Source organism: Dromaius novaehollandiae, chromosome 1, assembly GCF_036370855.1.
Source record: "Dromaius novaehollandiae isolate bDroNov1 chromosome 1, bDroNov1.hap1, whole genome shotgun sequence".
Taxonomy (NCBI): domain Eukaryota; kingdom Metazoa; phylum Chordata; class Aves; order Casuariiformes; family Dromaiidae; genus Dromaius; species Dromaius novaehollandiae.
In genome coordinates this window covers 75,274,147-75,301,253 of record NC_088098.1, presented here as the reverse complement: position 1 = coordinate 75,301,253, position 27,107 = coordinate 75,274,147, and the positions used below count along the sequence as shown (strand labels likewise).

The window sequence follows — 27,107 nt, the reverse complement described above, 5'->3', positions numbered from 1 at the left end:
TCCTGAGAAAGCAGGGAAGCTCATGATAAGGCTTCTCATCACAGCTTTTTTTCCTTTAAATAAAAGCACAGCAAGAAACACTAGATTTACTTAATCATTCTTCTAATTTTCATCAGGAAAAGACAGGGCATATTGACAGTGCTGGAAAATCTATTGGAGATAAAAATCACCAAACTTCAGCTTTGACCCTTATTTTTCCCTTTCTTGCAGTCATAAAGGGGCTGGAAGTTGAGCACGGGGGAGGGGCCTCATCTACACTGCACTGATTTGCAGTGTAGAGGCAGTCACCCAAAAATAATATTCTGGGTCGAGTTCCTGGAGAGGGACATTGGGGTTTTGTGGTGGGGAAAAACTGGCAACCTTGACTCTGATCTGTAAAAATCTTCCTTCACCCCTTACACATTTATTGGCTTGTTTTCACACCTTGCCCTCTTTGAGGGATTATGAACAGTAACATGATGCTGTCTGGAGCTTCAGATTTTTCAAAGGTGCATTCAAGCTTGAAGCAACCCCTTCCTCCCAAAAAATCAGAAAAAAAATTGGACCTGCCTTGCTTGCATTCCTAAATTTCTCCTGACATTTTGTTTTTGAAAGAACTGTGCCACTTATGTGTGTTCTAACATATCCTTCTTAACTCATGAAAAATGCTGTATCTGAAGCTTTAACTGCTATACATCCCATATAGACATATGAAGCATATTTCTCTTTTATTTATATTTTATTGGAAGTCTTACAAAGCATACAGAACAGATGCCAGTACATCAAATTCATCATGCCGAGCCTTGATTATACAGACCCCGAAGCCCCAACACTGCCATACAATCCTTCCTTTCAGGAAATAAAAGCCAAAGACCAGTTTTCCCTAGGGACCACTTGTGGGTATAAGTTGAAGCCCTTATTACTGGAGGTTCCTTGGATACGATTTAAAGTCTGAAAGTTCTTCATATAGCTGTTCACTCATCATAAGGTACCTCTCAAAGTCTAGGCATGCTGTTAAAAGCAAGAATAGTAGTCCAAAACCAGGGAAGCGCTCAGCCAAATGTCTGCTTCCAGCTTAGTAGCAGCCGCCTTTCCTCTGAGTGAGAATGCAGTGGATGAGGAGAGAGCTAAGTGTACAACTGTCATGACAGGGAATACAACATCCTAAATACGGATCCCATAAGCTGTTATTATGTGCATGGAAGCATATACTCACAGTGAAGCAGGGTTGTTACCTGAACCAAATCTACTTTGCAAGGAGAGAGAAAACAGCTGCCTGGGAGTTTGGTGTGCTTTGCCATGACAAAACAGTAATTAAAAATAAATAAATAAAGCTGACTCTCATTGGCCTGACATTTCCTCCTATAGTTTGTGGTGTAAATCAAAGCAGGCATGACATTCTCCAAAATTTTAGATTTATTTACACGTGTTTGGGCTGACCATGTTTACTCACTCGGGGTTTCACTCCACCACTTGTTAATGCATTTGGCATGCTCTCATGTAAATAAATCTAAGATTTCAAAGGAAGGTCATTCTCTATTCCCTTTCTATGCAGAGGGAACATGCCAGAACTATGCTGAGGATATGGAATGAGATCACTCAAGATCAGGGTCGCCATGGGTGGGTAATGATGAGGTTACCCCTATGGTGCATGTAGATGTATTCTAAACCCTTATTATAGTTACGATATGTTCATATGAACACAACAAACCCATCTTAAAAACTGCTCCTCGATTATACATCTATTTGCTGCTTTATGGGAGCCAATATTGCTGTGATTTCTTGCTGATGTAATGCTAAATGGCAGTAAACAGGGGAGGGAAAAAAGCTGGGGTAGGGGAAATAGTGGAATACAGAAAAGGGAATGCAAGGAAAGGACAGTGGAGGAAAATAAGAGGAAAAATAGTAAAATAGGGCTCCACCATGCATTTAAAGATGTCGCTTCAGAACAATTCTAAACCTCTATTTATAAATCACTACTAGGAGTCAGCTGTGCATGTAGATCATAGTATCTACATACCTAACCAGGTCAGTGGCTCTTCTCTAACCAGCTTTACTGCACACTGAATCAGATCCTGTGGAGTCCTGTTTTCCGCTTCTGTTATTTAGAGCCTTTCTGTCAGACAACAGCTTCTTGAAACTCAACCAACCTGGAATTTGCAAGAATTTTGGTTTTTTCACCAAAGAGAATTCCGTGTCACACAAGGCAGGAGATGCCTCTGCCAATTCACTTCCTCAGTGGGTCCAGGCCATTTTACTGGTTCTTGCAGAGATAGTATCCTGCAATACATAAACATCAGTTCTGATCCCATTTGACATTTTTTTTGTTCATATTTATTCTGTCTTGTTGTGGGAATAAAATCTATGCTGGTTTCTAGCTTTATTTTTTTTTAACATTATGGTAAAAAGTTTTGAATTTATTTTAGTTCTGATTCAATTTTCTTTCTTTTTAAATACATCTGGCTAGTTGGCATAAAAAGGTCACTATAGCTGGCTGAATCCCTAGAGCTTAAAGGAGTATTTCTAGTCACAGAGGATTTAACTCAAAATTTATTTCAGGATTACGCACACAGGGATTAAGGCAAAATAAAATCTATATAACACTTACTATTTTATATTTAAAATTTAGAAACTCTTTTGAAAAATGCAGCCAGTAATAATGTTTTTTAAAATTAGGTTAAAAAAATTAATCTGTGAAGTTTTACTGCTAAAGATATCTTTACTGCTAAAGATATCTTTGTAGGCATTGTACATATCTGTGAAATGCCTGTTTACATAAAATGAAAGGATTTGCTGAAGTCATACTTCAACTAGTTAACTTTTTTTTTTTTTTTTTTTTTTTTTTTTAAAGAAGATGTGGCACTGATATCTCTAATTCTTCATCTGTATTGAGGATGAGTTTTCTGAAAGCACTTCATAGTTCAATCCAAGTGCTGGCTTAATTGGGAGGAGAATTAGGTCATCACAGAACACTTCTGAAAATTCCCAAGTTGATCTGTATTAGTATCTCATTTGAGTCGTGATAGCTCATTTTTGCCCAGGCATAAGGAACTAACACTCTTAGGAACACAGATTTTCAGGATTCAAGAAGAATGCCAAGAGGGAACTTTGGCATTTGTGTTGATAAAAGCCCAGAAATACTGGGCTTTTATCCAGCAATTGCTCAGTTTTTGGCGTACCAGACTAGCAAGAGAAGTGACGCCCAGTATTCTACAACTCGTGTGACAGGTTGTGAGCTGGCATAAACAGCCTGACTCCACTGAGACTAATACTGTTTTTTTTCAGTGATGCTAAAACAGCTGAGCTTCTCGTGTCTAGCTTAGAACAACCACTCAGTATACTCCACAAATTTCATGTATCTTTCTATTAGCATGTGTATACACCCAATAGCAGATGGTACATTTTGCCAATCCCATGGTCCTCAGGAGGAACTCCATACAGAGCTCAACAGAAAACCCTTCACTGCCTTCAGTGATTCAAAGCGAACAGACTTTCCATGCCATTACAAAATAAAACTACTCATCTTCCCCATCTGTGTACAGCCAACTCTGTACAGCCAACTCTAAAGCCCAACCATCTTGTCTTCAATTAAAACATTATCATCTGTGCATATCAACAAGTCACAGCTTACACAGTAACTCAAAGTGAATGATCACAATGCCTTTTGCCTCACATGAACAAGGATACAATACTCAAATACAATATGAAAGTAAAATAGAAGGACAAAGGGCCAACACCATTAGTATCTACCTACAAGTAATAACCTTCCAATTTTCAGCAGTGCAATCTACCTATACACTAGTAAACTTGACCGCTTTTCTCCTATGAAACAAAAGGAGAATGTAGCCTGGTGATAACAACTAAACAGCATCAAAGATTTTGTTACTCTTTGCGAGAGGTTACTAATAACCAAAAAAACACATGTAAAAACAGCCTGTTTCCTAGTTTCTAGTGTAACACCATTTTCCCTCCACTGCATTCAGCCTCAGTCATTACCTGCCACTCTCCCTTCACCTAGCTCCTGCTAGTTCACTACAGCAAACCTAGCGCATCCCATGGCCTCACTGCAAAGTTGTTGCAAAGATTCAGTTGAATTCAGTTTTTGTATGAAACTACCCTGCTCAGATGAGAAGCATTTTAATGGTTCTTTAGAAACCAAAGAGCAGTGCTAGCAGGGATACAGCACTTTCAGCAATCAGCTGAGATAGGAGAAGCTCAGAGAAGTGCACCAGGCTCATGAACAGCACAAGGCTGACGAAACCTTATTTAAACAGCAAGCAGAGTACTGAGAAGTCGTCGTGGTGGCACATTCATCTCTTTACTTCCATTTTGGAAATGGCATTCTATGAATTATTTTTTCTTCTTCTTTAGTTAAAGTTTTATTGAAACTCATTTTAACCAAGCCCATTCACTCACCCATAGTTTCATATTTTTCTCTAGCTGTGTTTGAGATGCATGCGTGGTTTTGCACAGGGTTTGTGGATATATCCGCTGGGGGGAGGCAAAGTTATTTTTAGACATATCCTGATTCATCATGGTGTTTATGTAGAAAATTTAAAAACAGTTGGTCAGAGAAACTTTGACTTTTACCATGTTAGCACATGAGTGGGAGCTGACTCACATTTTTATTATCTGAGTGGGTCTCATCTACTGGAACCATCATTTCCAGTACTCGTATCTTGCATTTCTCACATCATCAGCTCTTCCTCTGCATCGCTCTCCCACATATAATTCAGCTTTCAAATATCTTGAACTGGGGAAGAGAGAACATTCTATTCATTCCAGAATGCAAAACAAACCATTATTTGGGGGTTAAAAACTGAAAAGTAGTTGCAGGGACATAGATGCCATAGCATTTTCCGACTTATTTGTGCAAAGGAAGGAATTTTTGCCTATGGAAAACACAAAGAGAAGCCCCAGCAAGCAGAAGTTGACACATTTTTAACCAAGAGGAAATCCTTTCAAAACTTTTTTAAAATTACGTAAATTACAAGCGACATTTAACAGAAACAATTTTTTTTTCCACAGAGGTATTTTCACTTGAACATTAATATACCTGAGACTTTTGCTGCAGGAGATAAATACTCACAGAATCATAAACTTGGAAGGCATCTCAAGACATCAGGTAATGCACACTCCCACCCTAGCACAAGATCAGCTGTAACTTTGTCAGTTCTTCAAAACGTTTGTCTAGCCTCTCACATTTTCAGTGATGGGAATTACAGTTTTCCTGTCGCAGTGACTGACTATTCTTACTTTAAAACTTCTTTTCTAATGTTCATTTAAAACCAGTCCTTCTTGCCCTAACCACCACTGGCATGAGGAAGAGAGTTTTCCTTCTAGCATTGCTGCTTAGTATTATGGATAATAAACATTTTTCAGTGAGAGGTGACCTGAATTTTTCTGCAAATAAATCCAGTATTTGAGATTTCAAAACATCAGTTATTTTTTACTTTGTTTTAATGCACTTCTCCACTTACTGGTTTTAGTCAAAAGTATAATGAAAAAAGCTGTCTTTATGGTGTCTCAAATCCAGTCCCAAGCTGGACTTGCAATAAATCAGACAAGGCAGACTGCTCTTACAAGATTACAAGGCTGATTCCTGGACCAGTATGGTTTTAGAAAAGTTAAGCTTTTGGATTCTTATCTAAACCAATCTATTTGAGGTTCACCCATCACTTGCTAGTAGTCTAGCTTTTTACCTCCTGAGACTTCAGTTTAAATCCTTGTTTAGGTCACAGTGAAAATGAGTTTGGTGGTTTGCATCCTAGTGGACTTCTGTCAACATTGAAAAACCACCATACAATCCAGCACAATTGAAAGTCTTTGCTTAAAAGAAAGCCTGGACTGGAATAACAGAGGTCACTACAAACTGAGACATAAAGGATAGCACTATAGCTACATGGAGAATTCTGAATAGCCCCTGACACTGAGAAGCCCAGTGCCAGACTATATAAAATAATTACTGGCTTAATGGGGACTTACTGTTTGTCCAAACTCATACATTTTGGAATCAGTAACTTGACATATCATTCAAAAAAATTTGATGAGAACCTAATAGTGAGCAATGATGACAAGAGAAACCAAACTCAGACACTGTATTTTAAATTAAATGGTTGGCAATGTGCTTTACTATCACCCCCACAGAACACAGCTGCTAGGAAAATGATTTGTTGCACAATAATATTTCCATATGAAGGCACATTAAAAAGACTGATACTGCTGACCTCAAGGGAAATACAGCAAATTAGGAAAGGCAGAGAAAATGGCATGTTTTAGATCAAAATATGGGTTTTAAATTTACCATATTAAAAAAACTCTAAAGTGAAACAAAATACTGCAATTAATGTCTTCCTTCTCTTTTGCCCTTGTCACCCTCCCTTTTCTTCTTCAATCACAAAAAAATCATCTTCAGCTTCTCTGTAGTACATAGACACAAAATGAAATAAAACCATTCTCTTATATAAACAAGTGTTTTCGCAGTTCAGGTGTTCTAATACTTTAGATGACAAAATACAAAGAAAGAGCTTTCCCATAACTCAAGTGACTAAATGGATCTTTCTCCAACTTTCCTAAAAGTTCACATGTGGTTTTAGACCAGATATGAAAAGATTTTTCCTCATACAAGAATTTGAGGAAAAACTATGGGAATGAAGAGAAGTTTACACTGGGAAAGTTGATGTTACTTCAGCTACAGGCAGAATGCTGGGAATTTGTTTATTTGTGGTTCTGGAATCAGCTGCATGATTCATCATTAGCTACAGAGTAACGTTCCAAACTCTCAGCTTTTATTAAATGAAAACAGAGCAGCCCCCTTCATATATTTTGCTATCATCATTGCAATGATAAGCTTGCACTTTGGAGGGCCACCAAAATTAATACAAAACTGTTTTCCTGAGTTTGCGGTTTGCCTGAAACAAGACTGGAGTTGTGCAGAATGCCACGCTCATCTCAGCAGAATGTTAGCCATGAAGAAAAAGGAAGAAGACAGTGTGATCCATGCCATCTTAAACACTGCTCCCCCCACTGAATTCTCAAATAGAATTTAATTCAAACAAAGAAACAAACATAGGAACTATGGCACTGATTTTATCATTTGTTTTCAAATGTAAGTTTAAAACATCTATTTCACTGATGCTATCACAGCTTTACCTATAGGTAGATTTCTGAAAAATTCAAGTTCAAGATACATGATGCCTTGATGACAGCTTTCCCAGATAGAAAAATCTATTGCATAATATAGTAACCTAATAAACATGTTCCTACAACGGCTTTTGTTGACTCAGTTCATTTCACAATATTAATATGTATGGCCTTTGGCAAAATGTCAGCTGTGGAGCTGGATCAGAATCCAGTTCTCCAGCCCCTTGTAAAAAGCCCAATACCTTTGATGGTGCAAAAATTAGGATTTACTCAAAGGTAAAATCACAGGGAACTGTAACAGAAGCAAAAGACAGTTAGCACCATCTCTTACCTTTTCTTAAAAGAAACTATTTTCTAAGGTAGAAATGAAGCAGTCCTAATCCCTCCTGCCATAAAAAAAGTATCTGAGAGAAAAGGGAAACCATTCAAAAGCTTACAAGCATTGCTAGAAAAATGCCTCATATTTTAGAGTTGTGGGAGAACTAGAACAGTAGGGAGCATAAGTTACAGTATGAAGGCAACTTTTCCAGAAGAGCTGGAAAATAAAAGGGTGCAAAGAAATCAGAAAAAAAGAAATACCCTCAAAGTGCCTACACTGAAAAAGGACATAGCAAAAGCATACCTGGCTTCTGTAGATGTTTGGAGGACAGCCAGAGGGACCACTGATGCACAGCTTTCTATGAATCTGTCTAGGAGCAGGGAGATCTCACAAACTGGCAAACATGTGCATGAGACTATTAAATAAAATAAAGAGGGATCCTTACAGATTACATTATTATGATTTAATAATTTGATCCAGAGTAGGACCAAGTATAGTCCTGACTTCTCTCTCCCACATCCAGCACTATTTGCTATCACCATTCATGAAACTTAGATAATAGGACTTTGTATTTTCCTTGAAAAGATCTAACAAATTATGGACTTAATTATCTTGGAGGAGAAGGCAATGGGAACATTTATGGAGACTGAAGAGTGCTTGGAAAACTGGAATTTAGACATGAGTTGATAGCATTGATTCAAGCCCTCGTGCCTTCTAAGGAGTAACAGGGCAGGAAAGCCCTGCCCAGATTTGCTTAGAGACTTCAGCCTTTTGTGAGAGGTCCCAATGAAATTTTTTCAGTCTACAAAATCAGTTAGTTTGATGTTGTGAATTGGAAACCAGACGGGCTGCTAGTTACTGCTAATCATTTGTATTTTAGGATTAGATCAATTTAGAAGGGAACAACAGTTGAGCCTGACTTATTTGTGATTAAGCCGTGGATGTATTTATCAGTAAGGGTTACAACATTGAATTTTGCTGAATTTTGCAACTAAGTATGAGTGGAGGATAGGCAAAACAGTTCAAATTCTCTGTAACAAAATGAAATTTAAATTTATGAAACAGCGAAATAAAAAGTAATGAATGTAAAAAAAAATTCTATTTTTAAATGGGAGCACAAGAAAGCAGAGAATGGTTGACAAGTAAAATCCTCTTAAAATAAGAGGCCTTTGAAAGTCTCTTTATTGCAATAATAGGTAACAACAAATTTACAGAATAAGCAATAGAAACAAACCATCTTAGAATTTTCATAACGCTCCCTCGTCACTGCAAAGAGAGCAAAGGATTTTTTATTTCATGACAGAATTTGTGATGTTCTATACTGCTTTACTTCCATGGTTGCTGCTGTCCATCTCAGAAGTATCAGGCAGCCAGCTTGATGCATTTGAAGGGGCCGATCACAATCCCATTAACTTCCATATTAAAAGTGTGTGGACAAAGTAAGAGTCTGACTCTAAGCAGGTCTCATGCAATAATGCTCTTTAGGACAGAGCTGACTCCCCTCACAAGCTCCTGCTCCTCGGTTTGTAACCCCATTGAATGGGCTTACTTCTGGATGAAAATTAATCAGACACCTTAATTTTTTTGGGACATTAAACTCCTCATAGTGCTTTTTTTGCAAGAATATAAGTTAGTGGATGGGATTTCTGAACCAAATTCCAATTCAGACAATGAAATTCTGATGATGATCTACACGCATTTCCAGTCCTTCCAGCATGTATTGCTGTGCTGTCATCTTCACCTTAGAAGCAGATGCATTTCGGTAATTGTAAAATATTCCTGAGCACGCTCAGGATCTTCAGCAATCTGTAGCATGTAGGTCTTAAATATGAAACTGAATCTGTATGGTAAACTTCTACTTCTCTTTGGAATCCCATTAAATTCCATCTTACTGGAAAAGCCTGTTTCCAAATACAGTACAAATGTATAACCATCGGAATTATCAGGTAGTAAGTTTAAAAACAGAGGAAGTACTTTTTCACAGAACAAATAATTAAACTGTACACCTCATTGACACAGGAAGCTTTGGGATTGAGATAAAAAGGACTTGAGATAAATCTATGGACAATACATTTGTCAGCAGCTATTAAAAACAGTAGTACAGATTGAGAAAGTACCTAGGCCCCTGACAGCTGGAACCTGGGAGGGTATTGCAGGAAAGGATTGTGCTACAACTGACATCCATTAATGCCCAAACAAGAGACAAAATAGAGGGCCAAGTGGACATTTAGTGTGACCCAGTATGGAAATCATCAATCCTGAAACGAGGATTCTCTAGTGAGTGATCCTCTCATATACAGTAAGAACAACCAATACCAGCTGTTTTTAATCTAAATAACCTTACAGAAGGAGCAAGATGAGTAAATATCAAGTATGCAATTTCAAGGAGATCTCTGTTCACAGGTCATGTGCTTTCTTCTCCTGTACCATTCAGGGGAGAAGCCAATAATCTTAAAGGAAGCAAGTAGCTTTATGGACAGAGATAGAGGCATAAAAGAGCAACCTCTCTCCATCTTCAGTCATTACGGAAGTGCTAAGTTTTACGCCTCCAGAATGAAGCTGCAACCTGAAGATGACCATTGCATTTGACAAGCTTTGTCTTCAAGCCAGGAAAAGTTATGGCAAAGTTTATAATCAGTCCCACCAGTACTGGCTGTACACTCCACAGCTACTCTACATGTTAGATGAGACAAAAAAAAAAAAAAAAAAAAAAAAAAAGCAAGTTGACTGGCTTTTCCTTATGTTTACTTACCAGCCATACGTCCAGCTACAGTCAGTAAGAAGAAATGGGACTGCAACTACCGATGCTTCCTTAAGTACTACTTCCTTTATAGCTCAGAAAGAGGAAGGAGGTAAATTCACAGGACATGGGACAGGATAGAGAGCAAGCTCACTGCTGATAATCAGTTTAGCTTCACAAAGAATCTCCTGGAGCATAAATTCAATAAAGTTGTATTCTAAGGTACATTAAGCTATGCCTCTCTCAGCAATTATAAGGGAGGACATGCCATGTCTGCATTGCTGGCAAACCACACACATCAGAGATTATGCTTAACAAAAGCACGTCGTTCACAAGTGCCATAAACATGGGCAAGTTATACGCTGCAGGTAGTATTTCCTGGTTATAAAGCAACTCTTTACTGCACACATTATTTTACCAATAGAATACTTCAGAAACAAAAGAAGACTGTATTTGCACATAAAAATCACGCAGATAAATAAGCCATCGTGTCTCTTGAAAAAAACTTTTCTTCTAAAGTGACTCCCTACGTCATTTCGTAATGGGATATCATGGCTCTTGCAGAATCTATGGCAAAAATACATAAAGATATATAAAATGTAACTCCACATAAATGATTTCAGTGCAGACTGGATGTTTAAAGTGTCGAATTAGAAAAAAAATAAGAATAGGTTTCACTTCCAATGAATGTACAGGATGGGCAGAAGTCGGAGTTATGATACTTGGGTTTGTCTTTCTGCAATTACAAAGATGAATTTAGATGAGACTGTTCTGCTGTCTGTGGCTTTAATGAGGACCACTTGCTTTGCCTAATCAAAAAAACAAAAAGTATATATTTAAAAACCAAAAATATCTTGGTTTAATGACGCACATACGCAAAAGTTTTTAAGTGGGTAAACTTTCTTGCTGCATAGCCTCAGTGCACCTGTGCAACAGCTGGATTTAATCTATTGAGGACTGTATTTTAGAAGCCATTGCCGGATTTTAGGCTGGAAACTAAATAGTGCCCCACCCAGTCATGTTCCAGTCCACAGACTACTTTTAACATTTCAGTAAGGTTAGAACAATCCTATGCTGTGGGCTAAAGAAATCCAGGAATGATTTATGCATTGTTGAGAGTTTAAAGAGAAGAAAACAAAACAGGGAAATTCAGCTGGCAAGAAAATAACCTAACCATCTAGTCTAGTGAAGCAAACAGAAAATCTAAACTTATCGATGAACGTGACTGCTTTTTGTACTAGATTCATTACAGACCAGACATATACAAACAGGATTCTGATCAATACCAGCTATGTCAATAATACTCATAATATCGTAAGAAGAGGTGTACTTCCTTCCTATCTTTCAACAGTCACACGTCTGTATTTTAACAGTCTACACCAGCAAACATAAGAGATCAGATACTTAAAGATCAGATACTCTGTCCAAAGACCCAACAGAAATAATTAGCAGCCAAATGACAGAACAGTAAGCTAGGCTCTGAAGTCTACAAGCTTTCCCGTCAGTGATTTAAGAAATCTATCTTTGGGCATTTTTTTTTTCCTCCCCCTCCAATCATGGGTAAAATCCTGATACCACTGATCTAAGTGGAGCCAGGTTTTTAACCATTAGCCTTACCATACAAATCCATCTGTTAAACAGATGGTATGAGATCATACCCTGATCTCATACCTTCTCAGGCACGATATCAAACCCATGTGATCACATCTGAAGTATCCAGAGAAAAGGATTTGAAAGTGACAGGACCATCTCAGCACCACTGCTTCATCATGGAGATGAGCAGAGTCCCCTTTCCAGACTTGCAGAAGTGAGGCTTTTCAAACAAGACTATAAAACTGTTGTCTTGCCTACTCAACACTGTCTGACACTTTGTGACACTATTCCTAAGACTAAGGGTTGGACACACTGATTGATAAACTGCCCCTTCTCTCTTCTTTTTGTGACACCACTATACTAGCACAACCCATTCAGGATCATTACACTGAAGAGTGAAACACACTATAATAAAGTTAATCAAAATTGCTAGTGAAAAAACGAGGAAAAGTTATCCCAAAAGCCCAGACATCCCAGTGGTTAAACATTCATCTATGGGTGGGCCCCTGGATTGCGTTCCTTGTTTTGGGGCCTAATTATGTATGACCTAAAGACCCATCCCAACCACAGAGATTAAGAATCCTCCAGAGTCCAGTGAGTAGGACACAGTTCTGGGAGAGACTCTGTTTCAGATCAAATAGGTCATTCAAGGCTTCATGAAATGTGAACACGCTTTTCATTTTGACAAGGGAGGGAAGCAGGGAGACAAGCTACAGTTGACCTGAAGCAAATGTTTTTTCTAACAGTTTTGCTGAACTGGAAAATCAACTTTTCATAAAGTCCCTAATCAACACAGGCTTTCATGTTAAATACTGATGGATAAAAGTAGTAAGTATTGTATATTATGTTTGTTTATTAGAACTAATATTATTTTATTTCTTTGACCTATTTTTCCCTTGGAGTTAGCTTTGCTTACACTAAAGCAAAGTTCGAGCTCAGACACTTAGAGGTGTAAGGTGTTCCTTGCATCTAATCCCACACAGCAGTCAATCTGTGGAAACGAGAAAACCTTCTCATTTTAGGAATTTACCAGTTTCCTTAATCAATCACAAAAAGAAGGATTTCAACCCGCATATAAATTAATGCTAAAATCAAAAGCAACTTACCAGAAATGCATATTTGAAAATATAAAATAAGCAAATCCCCAATATCTGTCTCAGTGAAATGGCAGTTCTTTAAGTGGCCAGTGCTTTGGGGTGAGAAGATGAAGTCAAATTCCCGCAGTGTGAGAATGTGCACATGCCAGTTACATCTGGAAACACACAAATTGTGGTATTATTTGGGGTCTGAAGGTTTTGCCACAATAGAATGTAAGAGAGTCTTTCTATCAGTGACAAGTCCTTTCACATGTCCTTGCACTGAAAAGAAAGGAATGCCAACACACCAAGTCACTTCTGCATCTCCTGTCACCATATTTTTCTTTCCCATGCTCATCTTAGCCAGCTGTTACATTGTTCCAGCTCATCTTTATTTGAACAGCTTTATGGTATTCTGGAGCAGCAAGGCGTCCTGTGAGGTAATTCACATTCCGATAGATTGCTCCTACTGTCTTGGATATATTTCATCACACAAATTTACAGGGACAGACAAATAGCTAATTTACAGACCGGCAATTGGTGGATGGTAAAGTTCTACAGTGCAGATTCTAAACGTCATTTGTGCTTTAAGCCTTTTCATGGGCTTCAAAGCAAAATTTAGCACATTTTATAACATTATTTCCCTAACTACAAGCTCTGCTCTTCTATCCCATTTTTCCCTTTGCAGAAATTCCCAGGAAGCAATTTCAAAGCAGTTGTCAGCTTTATACAAAGCTCATTTTTAAATGGCAAGTCTGATTCTTATACTCATCTGTACTTTCATAAAACAACTAGAGATTTTAGATGGATAAAATACTGGGTGATCACCATACTTCAACATGTGTGTGGCCTCTACTTTACCATTTTATTTGTTTGCTCCAATATGTAATATATTTATCTAACAATATCCCTGAGTGGCTAAAAAGTGTTATTAATTTTCCAACTGTAACACAGGAATGAGCCAAAGCGACACTAATGACCAGATACTCCCCTCCCTTCCCCTGGGCCTGCAATAAAACGCAGAGCCTTAACATAGGCATATAACATACTTGAGCTGCAATTTAGAATTTTAAAATCTAAGTGCATCTTTCACAAAAACACAGCTTAGACAAGACATTTGTCAGAAAAAAAATTTTCAAGTACCTAAAATTTTTCCACTATGCTTGCACAATACAGCAATCTTCTCATCGGAGAAGAGCATCTTTATTCTTAGTCTCACGCAAAAGTCTGTTTGGGAATTACGGACTAGGAGTTCCTGGGCTTAAAATCCCTTAAGGAGTCTGAGCAACCCAAAAACACACTTCCTGTATTGAGTTCAGTGCAAAACACAACATATTCAGCAGTTCTTCATGTTTAAAGAAAACATATTCATACTTGGTATATCCTATAAAATGAAACAACAGAAAAAGTAGCAAGTCCACATCACCTGAAGGAAGCATTAGATGTAATTCATCTTCAAAACAAATGACAGCAGAGATGGTATCTATGTGTGTCCAGATTCAGAGAAAATTACAGCATAAAAACAACAAAATCCAATCTGAAAGGTAATTCAGAGAGGAACAATGGTTACCTTCCCACAGAATGCTGCCAATGTATGAGAGTTCATCTGTATGCTCTGAGCTCACAACTATTTCTGTGGGAAACTCCCTGTGAATTTAGCAATAGAAAGTCTTAAAAATCACACCTCTGTCTTCTGCACACAGGCCATAAATTAAAAATATTCACTTGACATGCGTTAGGTTTCATCTATACCATTACCCATTAAGGCACTCGTATGCTCTGTACTGTCCTTGTCAAGTACAACAGAAATCTACTGCAAGAGCATTTCAATTTTGGCCTTACGTCGCAAAGTAGATAATGGCAAACAACTATAAAAGGAGAACTATAGCATTAAAAGACATGCTCACATACATTCTTGATGTTGGAGGCCCAACTGTTTCTACAGCATTATATTTAGCTCTGTTCTCCCATCCCACTGCACTTTGTATTGTCATGCAAAATTCTGCAAAGTAAGTTCAGAGAGGATGGTCAAATGTTTCCAGTTTTGTCCAGTAGCATATTACGAGAGTACAGAAAGCAACTGAAAGTGAAACACAAAGGGCGGAACAGATTTTCTTTCAGGCAAGTCTACTAGCAAAAACATACCACGTCATGCCACAGCTGCTATCAATTGGCTTTGCTTATGACTGCCTGTCCAGAGAAGGCAATATAAATGGACAGATTTCAAATCAGTGAAGCTATGCTGAGCTTCAATCTGCTCACAAAGGTTTTGTTTTACCTCTCTGAAGCCTCCTTTCCCCACAGCACTACCTTTTGTTGCCCCCTGTAGAAAAAGCAAAACGAAAAAACTAATACCTTCTACTGTGAAAGGCAATGCAACTTACTCCTGACACTGAGGAAAGCAACATTCAGTTTGTGAACCACTGGACTCTTTTCTTCTGTTAATTTACTCCAGGAGAACACTAGTCATAACAATTGTTTCAAAATAATTCATCTTTAGATTTCAGGAATGGCTTTCAAGTCTGACAGGCTGGGAAACCACAAAAATTCTGAAAAATATGTGAGATGTTTCATACCGTTAATTCTCATTTAAAATTCCAATGGGTTAACACAATAGACTTACTCATGTAGACAGAAGTTTAAGACCTCATTAAGACCTCAGCCCTATTTATATCTTCCAAATTGAGCTAAAGCTGCAAGACTTAAAAAAAAAAAAAAAAAGAAAAAGAAAAAAAAAGAAAAGGTGAGCTTCATTCTTGCTCCAAGTATTTTTACTTTTAAAAACAATGAATGTTACATCTTCCACAGTTTTATTTGAATGGGAGACACCAGTGCTGCTTGGGTAGTGAACAGCAATAGGGCAATGACTGCTCTGAGCTGCAACTTCAGACACAGAGAAATCCCTGTCCTGTGGAAGAATAAATGACTATTAGATGCTGCCAGCCTAAGACAACACAACCCTGTGTTATCCAGTGGATGCAAACACCGTAGAGATGAAGGCAAAAGAAATGCTGATTCTCTGGCCACAGGAAGGTGTAATAGCATGTGTTACTGAACCAATACACTTGCCACTGTGCTGTTACCTTCCCAAAACAAGAAACATAAGTCTTGTATAAAATTACTGTCAGTCTGCAGATTATACGCACCTACTCAGGCAATTGCATTCAATATTGCAAAATCTTCATTTGCATTAAGAAAAGCAGATCACTTCATCCGAATCCTCCCTCTTGCCAGAAATGACAGAGACCTCTCTCAGCTATAAGCCTTGCTCTCCACACTTGAGCCGTCCATCTCACTGTAGGTTCAGCTGACGGGTGTAACTTGTATTGGCAACCACCAGTCCGTATCATTGCGCTTCCTATGCAGCTGCTCATAACTCTAGGCCTCTCCACAGCACTGAGCCTTCAATCAAAACAAATTGTTTGTTTCTTTCTGACCACAAGAAGAAGTCTGGTTTCATTGTTTGCTTTGGCTATGTTGCCTGGGTAAAAACATACTATAATGCTAGGAACTCCACTCAGCCCTCTCTGGAGTTAAAGCCATAAGGTTGCAGTTTAAAGTTCTGACTGACAAAGCAGAATAATTCACAATGGCTTTTGAGGCTGTGGCACTCATCAAGTAACCCTTCTTTGTATGCTTTATTGGTACTGAACTCCTATACAAGTGTAAAGGTGAAGACATTCACTGAAGGGTTTCAAAGGATGGCATGAGAAAGGGTTTTAAAGGACAGCATGGCACACAACATAGGAATACTTGAGCTAGCTTGGGAATGGAAAGCAACCTAGCTGGCACATTGTGGAGCTCCAGAGGGACCAGCTTACTCTGCCTCCAGCACCCAGGCCTCCTCAGATAGCCCTAAGCTGCCCTGGAGGGTAGGCATACCCACAGGTAACTAACTATTTGTTCTTACTACTCTAGCTAAAGGTTCAGAACAGAAAGAGAAATAACATCTGGAAGACTTGTCCTCCAAGTTCTTACTCCTGCTGACTGCAGTGACTTAGCCCCTTCCTTCACACTCTATGCTCTAACGTCGTTCTCTTTGCCCACCACAGGCCTCAGCTCCCTGGTACGTCTCCTCATTTTAAAGCAATGCAGAAACATGTATACCTCAGTGTAGGTCCAATCCAACAGCTAATGGAGCCAAAGGAAAACTATATTGAAGAGACAAATCCATCAATTTAAATACTCTCACCTTTTGTATCGTCTAATGCTATGATAGGGCACTGTAACACAGTCTGAAAGAGGGTAACACAATGTGGTTTCCTCAGGGAGGTCTGGGAGGGACTGGAGCCAGTGACCCAGGAGGTGACATCTCTTCCCATGCTCTTCTTTTCTTTCCAAGCTTCTTTCTTGCTGCATTTATTGCTCTCCTCAGTTGCCACACATCTAAATTTAGGCTGTAAAATAATTTTAACTGTAAGCAACACAGGGCTGACTCTTTGAGTGTATAATACATTGCAGGAGCAGGATAACTAAAGCACAAATGCTTATTTAAATTCATCTTTGATTTTATAATCAATTCAGCTCACTAATTTGTTGCAGAAATTGGCTGAAGTAATGTGCCAAAATTTTTACTGCCTCTCTGCCATAAAACTGACAAGCGTAGGTTTTCTGTTTTTGTTTTTACTTCCTTTCAAATGCAATAACTTCCCTTTTCATAAAATGCCAACATATTCTTTTAAAATTGTCAGGCTGCCATCAACCTGGTCATGATCCAGTGCCAGGCCATAGCCAGACGAGATGAGTTACAAGGTAGTCCTTCCTCTGCCAAACAATACAAAGATATTGGCACCTTTCTCAGGGCTGCAAATCAGCTCAAAGGGCCACAGAATTCAGAAACTTAAGAATCATTTCTTCCTCTTTCTTGGTTTTTGCCTTGCAATAGAAGCGACATGCTGCATAGAATTGAATGTTTTCATTAATAGCAGCCTGGCTTCTTCACTTTCTCCAAGTCTTTTCCTCCGCAAAAGTCCTGGATATGATTTTAATGAAATTGAGGATACCCTCCCCCATCCAAGTTACACACTGGATTCCTGAAAACTGGTTTCAAGGAAATGCTACTCCAGAGATCAAATACAAAGCAGCTGCAGAACTCTGGCATGGGAGCCTGCACAAATGCCACCAAAAAGTGAATCACTGTCTCAGCCTAACTGGAAGTCTATCAATATTCCTATTCAGGAAAGAAGAGGCAGCAACGGAGACTATCTTTTACATCATGTAGAAAGAATAGTTCAAACACCACAGAACTTGGTATTAATCTCATTTTTTCATGCAGGAGGAACATTGCAGATTGAAGCTTTTCAAAGTCCACCACCAGGTAAATTAATACATCAGTGTAGTCACAGCTTTAAGAGCAGTCTTTAAAGCAGCAGTAGCTTCATGTGATTTTGACACTGCTCCTACGTTCTCTGCTGCTACAGTATCTCCAAAATCCTGCTGCTTCAAAGTAAATTATTTGAGATGTAAGTGAGCAGTACTGAACTTCCACCTCCTCCTTCCCTCCCCTGGGATTTTGGAGAAGAAAGCACCAGCCTCTTAATCTGATAGTTCTGAAATAGCAGCAAGAATTGTAATGAAACCAAGTGTCTTCACGCAATACATACTATTCCCCTTCTGCTTAAATGCAGAGCCTAGAGCCTTGCAGATAAAAAAGAATGTGTCAGAAGCACAAGACGACTCAGTACTGCTGGGGAAATTTTCATTTTTTCATCATTTTAATTGCATAACCATAAAATATACAGTCAGTACAGCAACTTTAGTGTATCAATCATTCTCATACCTATTTATTAAGCAAAATGGCATTTCTAGTTGCCAACCGGAGAAATGTTAGTCTGGAATTTAACTGAAGTCAAGGTCATTTTGATTTTGCTTATGTATCACCACCAGTAATAGAGATTCTTGGAGCCAAACTCTGCCCTCAACTAAATGTGGACAACTCCTCATTTCCAGTAAGGTAGCACAAGGGTAAACTCAAGGCAGAATTTGTGTCCGCAGTAGCAAAATAGTTAACAATGATATGGCTCATTTCAAAATGGAGACAGCTGCATGCTTTGGCAATACTCACAGGAATATAAAGTAGTAAATACTAAATTCTTTCACTGCAGCAAGAATATAGGGATATGTTATCAGGTATTTGCTGATAATGGTGTACAGACTAATGGTACAGAGTAATAATGTTATGGAGCAAAGGTGACATTTTTTCAGAGTAATTTCTCAAAGCAGAAATATCCTTTGGATGTTTCCAAAGCACTGAGTTAACTGAAACATTACTGATAATTAGTTATTATAAAAATATGTATGTGTATCCACACATAGTACTTGTAAATATACCCATACGATAAGTATACTATCCATCATGCAATATCTTTTTGACAGCTTGGATCATCACTGAAATTCAGTCAACTCTGGACTCAACATAAACTATTTAGTAATAGACAACAGCCATTTAACAAAGGCTTTGGCAAGGTATGCTCTTTGGAAAATCTGAATAAAAGTTTACAGCAGTTGGATACAATTCCTCAGACTGTTAATGGATGCGTAACTCTGATGTTCATAATCCTAATGTTCTCAACCCTTAAGCCAGCACAAGGCGTCATTAGAAAGGTAGTGTTTCCAGTCATGTTACAAATCACTGATCCTGAAGCTTCTATTATTATTAGAGGGATGGTAGCTAAATATCAAGAGAGTTTTATTTTATGCTATTGAAGTTTGAGAGAAGCACACAGAAGATGACAGTTAAAGTTTTGCAAAAGTGATTCCCAGTGCAATTATTCTGGGAGCATAGGAAGAATGATTAAAAGAAAACAAAAAAAAAAAAAAGAAAAAAAGAGAAAGGTCACACAGCTCACTGAAAGCATGAAGTGATTTTTGAATTTGTCTAGTTCTGCTCAGGAAGCCCAACCAAGAACTCACCAAGGGAAAATGATATTCAATAAGGAAAGGAAACCACATGAATACACAGCTTACACACCATCTAGATAAGAGATATTTACCTTCAGATAGCTTCAAATTCAACTACTGAAATCAAGTATTTCCGGTCTCCAAAACTCTTGTGACTTAGACCAACATCTTAATAGCTCCACTCAATGTAGTGGGGAAAAAAATAAAAATCAAACAGAGCTTGAGGTACCTTATGCTCCAACTCAATCTGTTAGAGAATACAGAGCAAGATAAGGTAGATTCAATAGGGAAGTCCTCAGGCAATCTTCTGGCTACATACTACTCCAAACATAGTCCTCTTTTTTTCCTGCTCAGTATATTTCATCTAAAGCACTTAACTAGAAAATGAGATTATATTAAAAAGGAATTTCCAGGGACGGTTGCACTTCGGCTGCACTCCAAAGCTCAGTGCAGAGTATTAGACACAAGTTATGATGATGGAGAAACCAAATTTCCACTCTTAAATTTATATAGTATAATTAGTAACAAATCTATGTGGAAAAATACTTTAAAAAGATTTCAGTGGTTAAGTAGCACCTTCCTTTCTGATGACATAATGCTATTCTTTAGTCCAAATCCAACCTCATTCAATAGTTGCTTCTGATATTAAAGTAGAGCCTAGTAGTATGAAAGAATATTAAAACTGATGTGAAATCTAATTTTACATGCTCTTTGAGGTATCTTCAAAAAGTGGTAAAGATTGTCTTCATGTAATTGGAACCTAGTTTCTTTGCTAATACATGAAAAGCAATTAAAGGCTTCATTCATCTAAGGAACAGCAACATACTGGCGTAATACTTGCCAGTGAATCACATGAACTCAATGAAAACATACTAGTGGATTTCAGAAGGTCAGCACCAGAATCATTCTCTTCTTGATCTCTCAGCTAGTCTCTCTGAAAAGGATTATTATAATCCTGAAGAACTAGCTGGACAAAACAACAACAAATCCCTTTTGCCTATACCACCTACAGCTCCAAGGCTTTATGTCAAAAACCATGCAAGAAAATGGGGCAGAGGTAAAGGGGAAAGCCCTCAGAATCTCTCCTTTCAATGAGATGAGCTTCTCTTCTTCTAGGTGAATGAAACCTTATGTAAAGGGACCACTGGTTTTGTGCCAAACCCGTAATAACATTGTTTACAAAAGACTAATCTAGCTGCCCTCTTAAGTAAAGAATTCATTCTTCTTAGGAAATACCACATGATGTTGGATATATGGATACTGAGTATTAATTACAAACAAAGCTCCAGGTACTGTATAAACACCGAACATAAATCTAGTTCCTACCTCAAAGAATGTCCAAAGTAGTAGTTGAGAAACAACAGGTAGATTCAGGCAGACAGGTAAAGGACAAATGATACACAGGGACAAAGTAGAAGAAAAGCATTGTGAACATACCTGCAACTCACTGTTGGTGAAACTTTTTTTGTAGGCATTCTAGTGGAGGAAAAGCTCAAGGAAAATTCTGAAGGAAAATAACATATGTGATTTTGTAGGATTAAAGAAGAATCTTCTGAAATATGAACAGCAGCAGTAGGAGGGAAGCCTGACAAATTTAGTATGTGGCAATACATAATTTTTTTAATAGTCTTCACTAAAACAGCTCATAAAATGTCATCAACATACCTTGATCATATGGTGGTATTTTTTTAATTTAATTTATTTGTTTTGACATTTCAGCCTTTACTACTTCCCCATTCATTAGCATCAATGTTGAATCAATCCTGCTTTCTTTTGGCAGGCAACCCTTTATTATCACTCTAAAGCTCAAAATTTGCTCAGAAATGTCATCACGCAATTTGGGTGACAGCCAGGCATAAAAAGCCACCTCTAACTGAAAGCTATTAAAAAATGGAATGGACTTTGGAATGGACATTAAGTAAGTTCAGCTACTTAAGTCTTACAAAAATATAGCAAACATAAAGAGGAGAAGGTGTGCCACAAGGAGAAGTCTTACACAGGTTGTTTGCCCTCTCAGCATTTCTCCTATTGATGCATTGTCACTCACAGCATACTGATGAGCAAAGCTGTGCCAAGTGCTTTGAGACTGTTATATTTGCACACCAATTTGAACTTTAAGTATTTAACATACATGTCTCAAAGAAGAAACATTCCCATGGAAATCTCAGAGTCTATCTCAAAACCCCCAGGCACCTTACAGCTAGGAAGTGATCACATGCCACAACATAAACGGGAGTGAGAAAAACCTAAATATGATTTGAAACAATTAGCTAGCAACTTTTAAAAATGTAATTTACCTTGAATATGCATTCCGTTTTTCCCCCATGCTCTAACAGCATGGCAGAGCTCACAGCAATATTGTGATGAGTCTCTCCACTTGGAACTCCAAGGTAGCTGCAAACCCTCACAACCATTTTTTGCTTTGAGATCCTTTGCTTCAATAAGGAAAAAAAAAAAAAGAAAAAACAGGGCACAGCAATAGCACTATCCTTTTCACCCCTGCAGCTGATCAAGAGTGAGGATTAGCTTCCTTTCAGAAATCCTCTAGTGCTTAGCTTCTACAGGCCCAAAGAGAAATAATGAAATTTTGCTTGTTCCTCTTCCTCGGGGTTTAAAACATTACTAGATTTTAAGAACTGAACCAACAGGAAAGGGAAAGTGTTCTCACAACTAAGTGCCTTCCTTACATTCTTTCCCAGCATTCATGGAACAGAAAAAAACAGAATAAAGTGCCTACCCTGCCACACCTGGTCATTATTAATTACATAGTTAATCAAACTGGAAAGGCCACACAAGCCAATTTAAGCAGAAACTTGGAGTGAAATCACACCCTCTTTTTTACTTTTGATTTTCCACTGCTTTGTATGTCTAGGGAACCAGAAGCTGTCATTTTCAGAATGCATGGACGGGCAAATGTCAGAACTGACATATTTAACTTGGGAGGAGGAAAGGTGAGACTTATGGTGAACAGCAGGAGCCAGTTAAAAACTAAACACTTGTCATATTAAATAGAAAGAATCCTGCTATCTATCTAAACTCTGCTGAGCAGAGTCTGACCCCACCTATGGAGAGCTTGAATTACAGGATATTTGCTATAACAAACAGAAAATTACTAGGAAACCCAAATCAGGTTGGGCAGCATGTTCTCTCTCTCCCCAAGGTGACAGTTTTTCTCCCAATACAAAGGACAACTCTGCTAGGGAAGATTTTTTTTACTTTTCATGGCCAACCTCCTTTTCCTCCCTTGGCCCTAAGGCTAGTACGGTGATTGCTGTTATGCTGTTCATGGAAACAATATCACAGGAAATGCTGCCTCCTCTTCATGTAAGGGAACTGAAGACAAACTGGTTGTATGAAGTGCTAAGATTCTTCAAAAAAGTTTTAGCCAGGGAAAAGGGTAAGCCTATCAATGGGAAGAAATACTCTGTAGTATATGTGAAGTCAGTGTATAGTGGTGGAGGAAACCAGAGACTGATTTTTTGCTCTTCTTCACTTGCAAGACGCAGAAATTACAATGATGCTGTCGTCATCTCTGCAAGAGGAAAAAGCATATCAGCCACAGAGACAAAGAGTCTTCTGTCTTTCTGCATGAAGTGTGTTACACTTGGCTCCGCCCAGTCTACACCTCTTACCTTCCTCAGTCTCTAAATAATCCCATCACGTATTTGGAGAACACTTCCAACATCGAGGTCATTACCTGAAGAACTCGGGGAACTTGAGACCCCATGTGTGCCCAGGACTGGTCTAACCCAGCAAGAAGCTGGATTGCCATGGGAGGGGCAATATGCCACAGGGCATACACTCTTTCAGTTCTTGGAATTCAGCCTATCACATGCCATATTTTGTGCAGATGAGCAGATTATGGCCACAATTCTCTTACAAAATGTAAATCAGAAACAAAACTAATAGCATCAGTGGTATTATAGCAGGACAAAGCCAGAGAAAAAGAGAACAAACTTGATCACTTGACACGAGATGGGTGAGAAAACAGGTCCAGTTTGGGAGACTACAAAATAAGAGCATGCTAGGTCAGACCAAACTGTGTAACCCAATATTCTGCCTCTGATGGTATCCAGCAGCAGATGCTTGGAGCAGGTGTATAAGAAATGGCAAGAACAGAATGATCCTCCTCAGGGTATTCATTCCCAGCTTCCAAGCAATCCATATTTCTGCTGATGTGCTCCATGAACCCATGCAAGTCACTTTACCTTTCTGTGCCTACCCTGGCCTGCCCTCCTCTCTCCATACCTTTTCTCCTCAGCTCTTTAGACTGAAGCACTCCTGGGCAAAGCCTGTCAAGTTGTACATATGAACTGCACCACTATGAATAGGCCCTCATATTGGATGGCCCTCAACAAGGTCTACAGAAGAAATTGCTGGTTCAAGCACATCTTCATCTAGGAAAGTCAAATTAAAAAATGGGCAAAACAAACTCACATTCTACTTCTACATGCAAAAATAGAGGGATGACAGGTAGAACCACTCACTGTACAACTCCTCCTCAATTTTTCTGCTGACAGAAAAACAAAGAAAGTGAAAGCAAGTTTTTTCCACCACTTCTCTTTCTTTCTTTCTTTTCACACAACATGAGTAGTATAGAACAAATTCAGCAACTAAGGTAAAATATGGGAGACATAATATAAAAGCTACTGTTGCTGCATTTGCAACAACTGAACAAGCTGATGAGCTCGGAGAGCTAACATAGCCTGAAAGCCAATCACTGCCTTCTAAATGCAAACTAAATACAGTATAATTATTTTTATCTTCTTACTTACAAATAAGACAAAGTTTTATCTGAAGGCATGGTTACTCTTAGGAAGTAATGATAAGTATAAGCCACAGCCTTAGTGTAAACTACTTGCTTTCAGATGCATTTGGATACCATTATCAAAAGTGCATACATGTTGCTGAAAGGCTGAGCAGCTATAATTGAGGGAAAAATTTGGCCTGGTCTCTAAGACAGTGATAGATCTAAAGTGATAGCTAAGAGCCATATGAAGCATAGCTTTTTTTTTTTTTTTTTTTTTTTTTTTTTTTTTTTGGGGGGGGGGAGTCATCAAAATCATTAGTTTCCTAGCTTAAACCTCTCACTGAAAATGCACTTTAAAATATGATACTACACAGCCCAGCCATAGTCCTGATACAAAATACAGTACTACAGATGACACACTGGGAAAAATAAAACAAAATTAACATACCAGTGTTTGTGGCTGGACCACTATACCATTACTGGCATTTTGCTTATGTAGTGATTCCATTGGTGTTTTGCATTACATGGCAAAACCATAGGTTCCCCTTCTAAGAAAAGAATTGCTTAATGTGCCAAATGGTACATCTGGAGAGAAGTACTGCCAGCCTGCAATGATAAAAAATGATGAATCTGATGCCTGCTGGCTAAGTTTCTAGATGATGATGCTCCTCACGATATTCCTATTGAGAAACATATTTCGGTAATTCATTGTCTAAAGCTTTTAGGCTGGAAAGCATCTTTAATCCATTATTCCATGTCTTTTTATTTTTTTGACAAATCCTTTAGCTGCAGGGTAGGCGACAGTGGTTTTGGTGAGATAACATTTATTATTCGTGCTTTGCTTTAGCTTTTTAATTAAAATATTCTGTTGCCTTCCACTGTCAGAGACACTATCAGGCCCAGTATTTGTTTGATCTTTGAATGCGTAATGTGAAATGAAGCCTTACTAGTGCAGATTTAGCATCATATGGTATTTAAGGTCCAGCATATGTATCGGAGAAAAAAGGTAGTAAGGACCTATGAAATCATTTGTGGCCCATTATAATACGGTTTTCTGATGAATATTATGCTACCACTGTATAGAGTCTAGGCAGCCATTCCAAGCAATGACTTCTGCTACTTCTTTGGAAGGTTTTTGCACAAGTCAAGCTGTTAACAGGCAATGAGAATGCTGCAGAGGGACCTCTGTGACCTTTCTCTACTATAACAAGGCTCTGTGCAGCTAAAGGCTCTGACTGTGCAACTTCAAGTGGAGACATGAGATATAATAGAGCTCCATCTGAAGGTTTTAGTTTAATTAGTTTCAAACTATGCTTGCTTTTCAAAGATGTTTGGTTCCTGACATTTTTGCAGAGGAAAAATCAAAACAACTCCCCCTGCCACAAGCATTTTAGACTCTAGAGGCTCAAGTTTGCATAGAACGATCTAAGCAGTGGTCAGAGCTGCTACACTTAAGACCAGTGATCTAAAACAACTTCTGTTAACAGAAGTAACATAAGAGAAGTTGGGAAAGACGCTAATGCAGAAAGGCACACAAGTAATTCATTGTAGGTTCAAGCCATAACCAGACACATCTACCCCAGCAGACAAGGAAGGGATACAAAGACTCCTTGGAACAATGCTCTGTGTTGCTAAAGCTGTGCCAAACCGTCTGACTACACAATTGTACAAATCTTCAGCAGTTTCAGAAGCTGAAGGAGCTCTCTGGTTTTGAGGTTTGTAACAGTCCCTACATTACAAAAGGCAGTCCAAAGAATACAGATAATGCTTTTTCACTAAAGGTGAATGATTTTTCCAACTGAATACTTTCCCTGATTTCATGGTTCTAGGCATGCTTTCTAGAGTTTTTGGCAAGAGACCAACATTATAGACCTTAAAGTTTCCAAACTATTGCTCTAAAGGCACTTGTAACCAGTCTGCAATAGTCTGTGGACTGTATTATATACCCAGCAGAGCAAAAAGGTGATAGTTTGCCCCAAAGAGTCATTTCACCCAACACAGTTCCAGAGAACAAGCTGAGACAGCTGAGCTCTGAGACAGGGTACTTTATACAGCAATATGAATGTTTTAGGGATGACCCACAAGTGCATGTGGCAGTGCAGGCACATCACAGATAAAAATATCTGAAATTCTGTAAAAAGCTAAGGGTGATTATTGATGGCTCAACGTTGCTAGGTATGGCCGGAAGGGGGAGGTAAAAAAAAGACATACCTTTCAGGATTACATGATTTGGAAGCCACTGTTACTCTCTGAAACGTCTCACTAGTTACAACTAAGACACTGAGAGACCCAGCTTGATTAAACTGCTTGTTTTATGTGTCATATAATGCCATACTTCGACTGCTTCCATACTACAGACATCCCTTCAGTTCTGCTGGGTAGATATACTAGTTCAGTCTTTTACTAGGTAATCATCACAGCATTAATGAATACTGAAAATAAGAATTAATCCAATACTGACCTTTGTAAGAACCTCCCTTCTCTTCTTCCCCATGTGGATGTGTTGACAGCCATCATGGGAAGCCTCTATGTCTAATAACGTGACTACTGTAGATTGCTTTGACATTTATCAGTGTCTCCTCACAAACAAATTATGCACATTAAAAG

The 27,107-nt window shown here is 38.5% G+C and overlaps 1 long non-coding RNA gene across 2 annotated transcripts; it reads right to left on the bottom strand.

The window, feature by feature from the left end:
* Nucleotides 1–714: 714 nt before the first annotated feature.
* LOC135329187 (uncharacterized) lies at nucleotides 715–22,836 on the bottom strand. 2 transcript variants are annotated; one of them, XR_010390540.1, is made up of 8 exons: nucleotides 22,048–22,836; nucleotides 21,188–21,254; nucleotides 17,043–17,247; nucleotides 15,206–15,399; nucleotides 14,277–14,387; nucleotides 12,881–13,026; nucleotides 4,601–4,732; nucleotides 715–2,259 (listed from the first exon to the last, which is right to left on the bottom strand). It is a non-coding gene; the product is annotated as an uncharacterized LOC135329187 (long non-coding RNA). The 2 variants fall into 2 exon arrangements; XR_010390538.1 differs by having other exon boundaries at nucleotides 15,235–15,399.
* Between the last annotated feature and the right edge of the window lie 4,271 nt (nucleotides 22,837–27,107).